The sequence below is a fragment of the Panicum virgatum genome, chromosome 1N, assembly GCF_016808335.1.
Source record: "Panicum virgatum strain AP13 chromosome 1N, P.virgatum_v5, whole genome shotgun sequence".
NCBI classification, from domain to species: Eukaryota; Viridiplantae; Streptophyta; class Magnoliopsida; order Poales; family Poaceae; genus Panicum; species Panicum virgatum.
Window position 1 is genome coordinate 6,163,455 of NC_053145.1, and position 8,515 is coordinate 6,171,969.

At 56.5% G+C, this 8,515-nt stretch overlaps 1 pseudogene; it reads right to left on the reverse strand.

The window, feature by feature from the left end:
* Window positions 1–1,254: 1,254 nt before the first annotated feature.
* On the reverse strand, window positions 1,255–3,621 carry LOC120654327 (annotated as a pseudogene).
* Window positions 3,622–8,515: the final 4,894 nt, after the last annotated feature.

Consider the following 8,515-nt stretch of genomic DNA (forward strand, 5'->3'; position numbering starts at 1 on the left):
TCATGATTAAGCGATGCTTAGCGGCTAATGTACAAGATTAACACCAGGGGTGTTACATGCAGAACCAAATGTGCTACCCGCCACCCCTCGTAGCTACGCCTCGCCGCTGCCGCCCTCCACCGTCAAACAAGGGAAGGAAGCCTCGAAGGAATGAGGGACTGCCACAGCGGAAGGGGACTAAAGATGGGGGAGAACACTAATCATAGCTTCACCAGAAACCCCGATCTCCCTTCAAGCTAATGGCAGCACCTTTCACAGCACATCCGGTTCCCGTCTACCGCCATCCGACAACCAACAATGGGAGGAAGCCTCGAAGGAGGGAGGGCCAGCAACAAGGAACGCCCGGCATTTGATTTGATGAGACCACCAACAAGGAGAGCAGCGACGAAGAAGAGGTGCCAGAAGCAGAGACAATTTGAACCATGAATGCCATCGACAAACACGCTGATCAAGGACCAAGACCAAGGAGAAGAACCCTGCAAGCTCCACGCCGGAGACCAAGACCCTGCACCCCCTACGCTCCTGGACAACCAAGGCTACTCACCCATGGGTGCCGCAAACAGTCACAGAGCGGTGGAAGGTCCTCGCCGACGCCGGCGAGCCGACGAGGAGCAAACAGCAGCAGCAAAGAGAAGGCCCCAGCCGGATGGAGAGGCGGAGAGGTGCAAAAGGACACCTTCAAGAAGGGAGCGGCATCCGTAGATGTCGCCGTCCAAGCTTTCGCCAGCACCTCGGCCAAGCCCCAAAGAAAATCACCGGAGCTGTTGGCCACCGCAAGGAACCAGCCAAGGCGCCGCCACCACGAGCAGCCGCACAGGGGCGCCGGCGGCAGAGCGGGCGCCATGGGGGAGAGGTGTCGTCCAGCCGCGCCGCTCGGCGAACGGCACCGGCCAGCCGAGACCCCGCGGTCGATCCACAAGGGGCAGACCCAAAAACGGCCGGCAAGCCACAGATCGAGGACCACCAATGCCGGATCTACGCGCCGGCGGAGAAAATCGGCGGCAGCGGCCACCGATCGGCGCAACTCCGGTGAAGAGGAGGGGGGCTGGGAGGAAACCTCATGGGAAGAAACACGAGCCACCGCCTTCATCATGGCCGGATGGACTTCCACCGGCGAGCTCCGTCGGCGGCGCGGCAGAGGGGAGGAAGGGGCGGCCTTGCTGGGGGGTGGCGGCGGCGCCGCCCGAGTCGCCCTAGGAGCAACGCGGGGCGTTCTCAGGTTTAATTTAGCAATACCATGCAGTGCAATGCAAATTTACAGAGCAAATTCATCAAACTTCGTTTATTTCTTTACAAAATTCCCCCAAACAAGCCAACAGAAGTTGGGGGAAAAAACTCATTGCGGGAAATGCTGGATTCAGAAAGTCTAGCTTGTTCGGCTTCAGTCAAAGACGGCGAGCTTGTCGTACTCCGGCCCGGCGATGGCCTTCTCCATGACGGCCCGGGGGCTGATGACGCCGCCGCCATCGAGGGCTTGAGCAGGTTCTTGGAGAAGCCGCTGACGAGCGCGACGCCCTTCTGCCCGGCCTCTACCGGCACGGCCTTGGAGTCCCTCAGGTTCCAGAACACCACCTCCGGCACGGCCGCGCCGTACCCGGCCTCCGTGAACTTGCGCACGATCGCCTCGTAGTCCGTCTCCCACGGCTGCGCCGACGCCTGGTCGAACTCCATGTCGCTGAACACGAACACGCGCCGCACCATCCGCTCCGGCGCCAGCCGGGCGCCGACGGCCACCTCGAGGATCTTTTCGAACACCGCCTGGAAGTTGGTGTTCATGCCCCAGTCCATGGTGCGGATGAAGCTTATCTTCTCGGGGAGGGTCTCGCCGGTGATCCGGTGGAGCTGGGGCCGCTCGCTGAAGGTGATCACGCGGCCGCGCCAGGAGTCGTCGCTGAGCTCGGACACGAGGAGACCGAGCGCCACGCACACGTCCATGGGGATGCCGGACATGCTGCCGGACACGTCGCACACGGCGACGCAGTTGGTGAGCCTGCCGAGCGCGCGCATGTCGTCGACCATACACTGCCACTGAAGGTCGGCCACGCCGCCGTCGTTCTCGCCGTCGTCGCCGAGCGAGGCGATGATCTCGTGCGGGAGCAGCGCCCCCGCGGCGATCCGTTTCTTGCCGGACTTGACGTCGGCGAGGTAGGCGTTGAAGCGGTCGGCGTCGTGCTTGAGGAAGAGGTCCTTGTAGTTCTTCATGGCCACGGACGCCATGCGCGTGTAGACCACCGAGCCCCACGCGCGCGCCGAGATGAAGACCTCGGGGAGCTTGAGCGAGCGGCGGAGCGGCACGAGCGCCGCCTTCCGGAGCCACTCGCGCGCGCGGTACGCGTAGTGCTCGTCCGGGAGGTCGGCGGCGAGCTCGGGCGAAGAGCCCTTGGGGAAGAGGCGCCGCGCGACGGCCTCGCAAAGCAGGGTGGAGCGGTCGTAGGATGAGTCCAGCGACGGGCACCACTTGGCGGCGAGCGAGAACTCCCGGACCTTGCCGTCGGCGAGCTTGCGCATGTCCTCCGCGAGTAGGCCGGCGAAGAGGTCCGCCGTGCAGTCGTGCAGGAACCGGTAGGTGGGGTCGTTGTTGTACATCTCCACCGCCCTCGCCGCGGTCTCCGCTCTCCTGGCCCGCCGCGCCGCCGCGGCCGCGGCTGCGAGCCCCCGGTCGCGCTCCAGGCTGGCCGCGACGCGTTCCTCGGTTGAGCCGACGCGCGGGGTGGGGCTGGCCCCGCGGCGCCGCTTGCAGCTGTCGACGCGGCCCCGGCCCTGGCCGCGGCGGCCGACGAACGACCCGCCCCGGGCGGCGAGGCGCGCCTTCTTGCCGGGCGTCCTGGTGGACGCCCCGCCGTGCACGATGCGGTGGAGCAGCTCGGGGAGGTCCTTGAGGTACCCGAACGCGGCGACGTGGGCGGCGTTGAGGGCCAGCATGCGCGGGTGGCGCGCGTGCAGCCAGAGCGCAGCGGCGTAGAAGCCCTCGCGGTCGGACTTGCCGCTCCCGCGCACGCCGCGGAGGTTGGCCACGAGGCAGAGCGCGGTGACTGGGTCGGCCGCCCAGGCGGCGCCCAGGAGCGACGCCACGGAGGGCCCCGGCGTGCCGGGCACCACGTGGAAGAAGAAGTCGAGGCAGGGGTCCCCCGAGGACGCGAACGTCGCGGAGAGGTTCTCCGTGAGCGCCTTCCCGCCCGGCCCCGCCGCCGGCGCCGCGGGCTTGTTGAAGACGGCGTCCATCAGGTCCAGGAACTCCTCCCCCGTCGACGCTGCCGCCGCCGCAGCAGCTGCCGGCGCGGCATCCGGGGCCCGCGCCGCTGCATGGCGGGCCTCGGGTGGGCCCACGACTCCACGAGGATGTAGGCGGCGTCGGCGGCGGCCGCGGCTGCTGCCATCTGCAGGGCGGAGGGTATGGGCCTCAAGGGCCTCACTTGAGGAGGTGAGGAGTGTATGACTTGTGGGCTTGAGGGCTTTGGGTTTGGACCCTTGAGGTTTTGGGCTAAGGGCTTGTGATGGAGATGGAACCCGAGACGAGAGGGATATATATGGGGCAAAGGTTTCGTGGCAGGCAAGGATGTTTGGGTTGGTGGGATCGATGAACCGACTTGAAATACCGGGCTGGCTGGGTATCGTGTCCATCGACCATTAGACTGACGCCATGATCTTTATCCATAAACTCGGTAAACACGAAAAAAAAACTGTCACATCGAATATTTCGACACATGCATAGAGTACTAAATGAAATCTATTTACAAATTTTTTTTGCATAGATGGGCTGTAAATCGCGAGACAAATCTAATGAGCATACTTAATTCCAACGTAAAAATTTTTTGCGCTAGAACTGAACACGGCCTGACTTTTTGTCTGGCTCGTTCGGGCTGACCTTCCCATAGAAGCCAGCCTCGCCTTCCCACGGAAGCCAGCCTTCGCTTGTGGACATCTGTAGAAATTTGTTTTTAATCTTTCGTGAGATTATGCTGGGATTTGCAGCCTCATCGGTGATGATTCGAACATGTCATCGCACACTGGTTTGAAATTTGAATATGATTGTAGGCTATTTGGTTTGAAATTTGAATATGATTGTAGGCTATTTGGTACTTAGAACTACTAAACACAAAGGAAATTTGGAAGAGACAACCTGCCGGAGTGAAGTTACATCTACTAATCTCTCTGGATGTAAGGGCATCTCCAGTGCTGGTTCGAATCTGACAACACAAGTCAAATAACACTAGTGTTTGATTCTGACTGTGTCAACAATTTTCATAAGATCCATCTACAGCCTCGTTTAAATAGCTATCACATTGAGTGTTCGGATATCAATTCGAATGTTCGGATGTCAATTTAATTTAGATGAATCTATTAAGTATAATTAATGTACGATTAGCTGATGATTACTGTAGCAATTAGTGATCAAAGTATGAACTAATTAGGTTTAATAGATTCCGTCTCATGATTAAGTCATGATTTATAAAATTAGTTTCATAATAAATCTATATTTAGTACTTCTAATTGATGTTTAAACTCGCGATGTGACAGAACTTAGGCCCTGTTTGGCAGGGCTCCACGGGCGGCTCCGGCCGGAACCCTGCCAAACGGTGGTTTTGACACCGGCTCCAAGTCTGGAGCTGCAGTTGGAGCCCCTCGCGGCTTACACTGGAGAGGAGAAGTCCCAAAATCGTGGCTTCGTCCGGCTCCGTGGAGCTTCTCCATGCCGGCGCCCTTTTTGCCCCGCACGCAGCACCTCGTGGTGGCTGAGCTCCGCTCCTTGATGCATGCATGCGGCAGCGGCCGAGCTCCGGCGAAACGGCGCATCTGCGGCGGCCGCAAACTTTGCGTCGGCGGATGGAGCGGGTGGGCGGCGGCGCGGAGCATGTCGGCCTCTGCGACGGCCGCGAACTTCGCGTCGACGGATGGAGCGAATGGGTGGGCGGCGCGGCTGGCACGTCGCTGCCGTGCGTTGGGGCCGGTGGAAGCTTGCGGCGTCGAGATCTCATGGCGGCGGTCGGAGGCGCGGGCAGAGCTGAAGGACGAGGCAGGGGTGGAGGTCGGTGGAGCCGCGGGTGGAGGCCGGCGGATCCGCAGGTGCACGGCCAGCGGGAGCTCGTGCCGGCGGCCGGCGGGAGGAGGCGCCGGCGACGCGAGGAGGACCGTGGACGGGAGGAGGCGCGAGGAAGACGATGGGGAATTGTGGCCGAACAGATAAGAGGAGAAAAGAAAAAAATAAAAGAGAAAGAAAAAGAAATGGAGAGGAGAAAAAAAGGAAAAAAGAAAAAGGAAAAAATGAGAAAAAAGATTAAAAAAAAGATAAAAGAAAATGTAGAGAAGGGCAAATTAGACATTTTACAATCCCACTCCAACAAGTGAAGCTGTTGAAGCGCCCCGACCCGAAGATCAAGGCTAAACCATGTATTAATTACCGAATAAGGTCTCCGGCATAATACATGTTACATCAAGTGGAGTCCAGAGTCATACAGAGCTTTACTTAACACGTACATGAGGAGTAAAGTGACAACACAAAGCTACACAGAACAACCATAGGATAACAACTAGCATAGCGACATGCAGGACTAGCTCTTCATCCATCACGGCTCCACTCGATCAGCTTGGGTGCGGACACGATCTACTCGTAGTCTTCTGGCACAAAGTCAGGATCCTCTGGAGAAAAATCAACAAGGGTGAGTACAAAAGTACTCAGCAAGCTCCACCTCACCCTACGGGAGGGGAAATGACATGCACGACGCATAATAAGCACATTCTACTAATAATGCAACTAATGGTATGCAACTCTTCCCGACACAACTCACAATAGGTAGCTCACTAGTTGTCAGGACCACACCGTAGCCTGTCCATACCGTGGACACGGACCATTCGAATGGATTATACACTCTGCAGAGGTTGTACGCTTTACCCACACGCACTTCACCGTCCAGAGACGGCTCCGTCATAGCCGACACCCAGCCGTGGCTCAACCCCGACTAGTCGCCCCCAAACCCTCGGGTCTGGACCATTCCAGGTCTCTCCCCAAAACATATCCACCTCGGACGACTACCAGGTTAGCCAGTGGGATTAGGCTAAGGTTTGCCCATACAAACTCATGTGGTCGTACTGAAAGTAAGCTAGGTGAGATGTCAAAACAACTCGGTCCTTATGGTTCACCAGGGCAGCAATCATCCCTCAACATATCAACTCGAGCCTACCACCACGGTAGCACTCACCTGCCAGTCTACCACCACGGTAGCGCCGGCTCCAGCATACCCAGCTGCCCTAGCCTCATCAAAAACCCTTCATATCCTAGTCTCAACTCTGGATATGCATAACTACTCATATGCATGTATGAGCACACTCAATCACTCAAGTACTGGTATATGTAATCGATCCTAGACCCAGGCTACAGCTAAACGTCCTCACATGGATGCAACCGCTCACGTAGGGGTCGATGAAACTTGCCTTCGCTTGCGTACGCGTCGGCGGCGGCTTCCTGCTCGTGGTACGGGTCTTCTGGCTCCTTGGTGGGCTCCTCCTTGGTCACTCCGTGATCTACGGGCGAGAACGGCACAACCGGCAAACAAACACAAGCAAGCAATAAGCTCAAATGGAGATGAAAATAGGAGGAAAAAGAGTTACGTGAAAAGGAGTTGATATGAAGGAGATTTTGAGTTTACAGTATTGATTGGTAGAATGATTTGGATTAAGTGCTCACGGCCTGGGGGTGTTTTGGGCCTTTATTAGTGGAGTTAATGGTCGGGGGAGCTGCCTGCCATCTCACCTTGGCGTGGAACAGCTCGAGGAAGAGGATCAATTATTGGAGCTTCGTTTCGTGAGTGAGCTGGGCTCGGGAGGAGTAGTTCCGCTGGTGGAGCGAAGCGGCTCGGTGCGCTTGGGCTGGTGACGGGGCTCGTCACGGCCTTGCTCCTTTTATAGGCGAGGAGAGCAGCAGCGGCGTTGCGCAAGGACGGCGACGGCGTGGGCTGCGGTAGCTCGCCGTCAACGCGAACAGTGGCAGCACTGAAGGCGCGAGCGCCGAGGCGGCAAAGCCGGCGAGGGCGCTGCAGCGGCGTGGGCGAGGTGGGGACGTGGGGGTGGGCGGCACGGCATGGTGCCGGCGGCAGTGCGCGGTCCCGTCGTGGGGCCGGCGTGTCGCGCGTGCGCGAGCGAGAGCGAGCGGGTGAGGCGGTTCGGCGGAAAAAATCTCGGCCGGCACTGTGCGTGGCGACCCCGATCTTTAGGGAGGTGAGTGCTGCCATGACGGGTCTTTTCAAGGTCAATGGTGTGGGTATTCTGTGGCTTCCAGGGAATGATGAAGTTATGGCAAAGAAGGTAGGCGCTGTCATGATTGTCTGGGAATTATGGCATGGTACGGTGACTTAAGAGACTTTTATGGAAACGAGATGATTTTTGTCGTAGGTGTAAGCATGCGTATGCTGGTTACTGGAGGGAACGAATGAACTAACGCAAGGCAAGAGTATAAAATAGTTTGCCTAGTAATTATGTAATACCTCATATGATGTTAGTATTATTTTACGTTACTAGTTTAATTGCAACATAAGTTTTATTTAGTTATTGTTGGAAATTGAGGCAGCCCTACTAAGTTGAGGATCTACACCAACTCAATTCAGAGTCGGTCAGCTTCTAGTTACTTAGTGTACCGGGTCCTTTTGACGGCAGAGCCACCTTTTGCTTCCGGGAAGCAGAGCCTACCAACAGATGAAGCTGGCTTCCGGGTGGCAGAGCCAACCTTCGATGAAGCCCAGACCCTTTTGTGATCCCGGGTGGCAGAGCCAACCTTCGATGGATCACAACTTATACACTAAGTACTTAAATTTAACCGGGAGACTAACACTTATAAAGATGCTTACCTTATTGAAACAACAAAGGAACACACACCTAGCACACTCTACCTATGCTCACTTCTACCATGCCCTTGGATGTGTGTGGGATGGAGTGGAGTAGTATGGCATGGCAAGGGGTGGCACCCTCCTTATATAGGCACTCATACCCTCTTGGATGAGTGACACTTGTCACAATCTAGGAAGCTCCATACAAATATCTAAGTTCCCTACAAATATCTAATTCTAGAAAATTCTAAATTTTACCATGACAAGAAAATATCCAAGCTTCTTGTCTTCTTATGATTCTTGTGGAACATTCTAGAACCTTGTTATGGTGACCAAAATTATGCCATGGTTTATCCTTATTTTTATAGAACCTTCTAAAAGTTTGCATTATAAATTTCAACACTCCCCCTTAATCATGATGAAAACTGGGATGTTACAAACCTACCCCACTTAGGTTGAATCTCGTCCCCGAGATTCAGCTTCACCACTAAAGAGACTGGGAAACTCAGCTCGGAGCGCGTCTTCTCTCTCCCAGGTTGCTTCTGCTTCCGAATGCCTGCTCCACTGAACTCGACAAATCCTGACTTCTGAGTTGCGGGTCCTTCGCGTCACAGTGTCCAGAATTTTTACTGGTACCTCTTGATATCTGAGATCATCCTGCAGGTCGATTGTCTCTGGGGCCACTTGTTCTTCTGGTA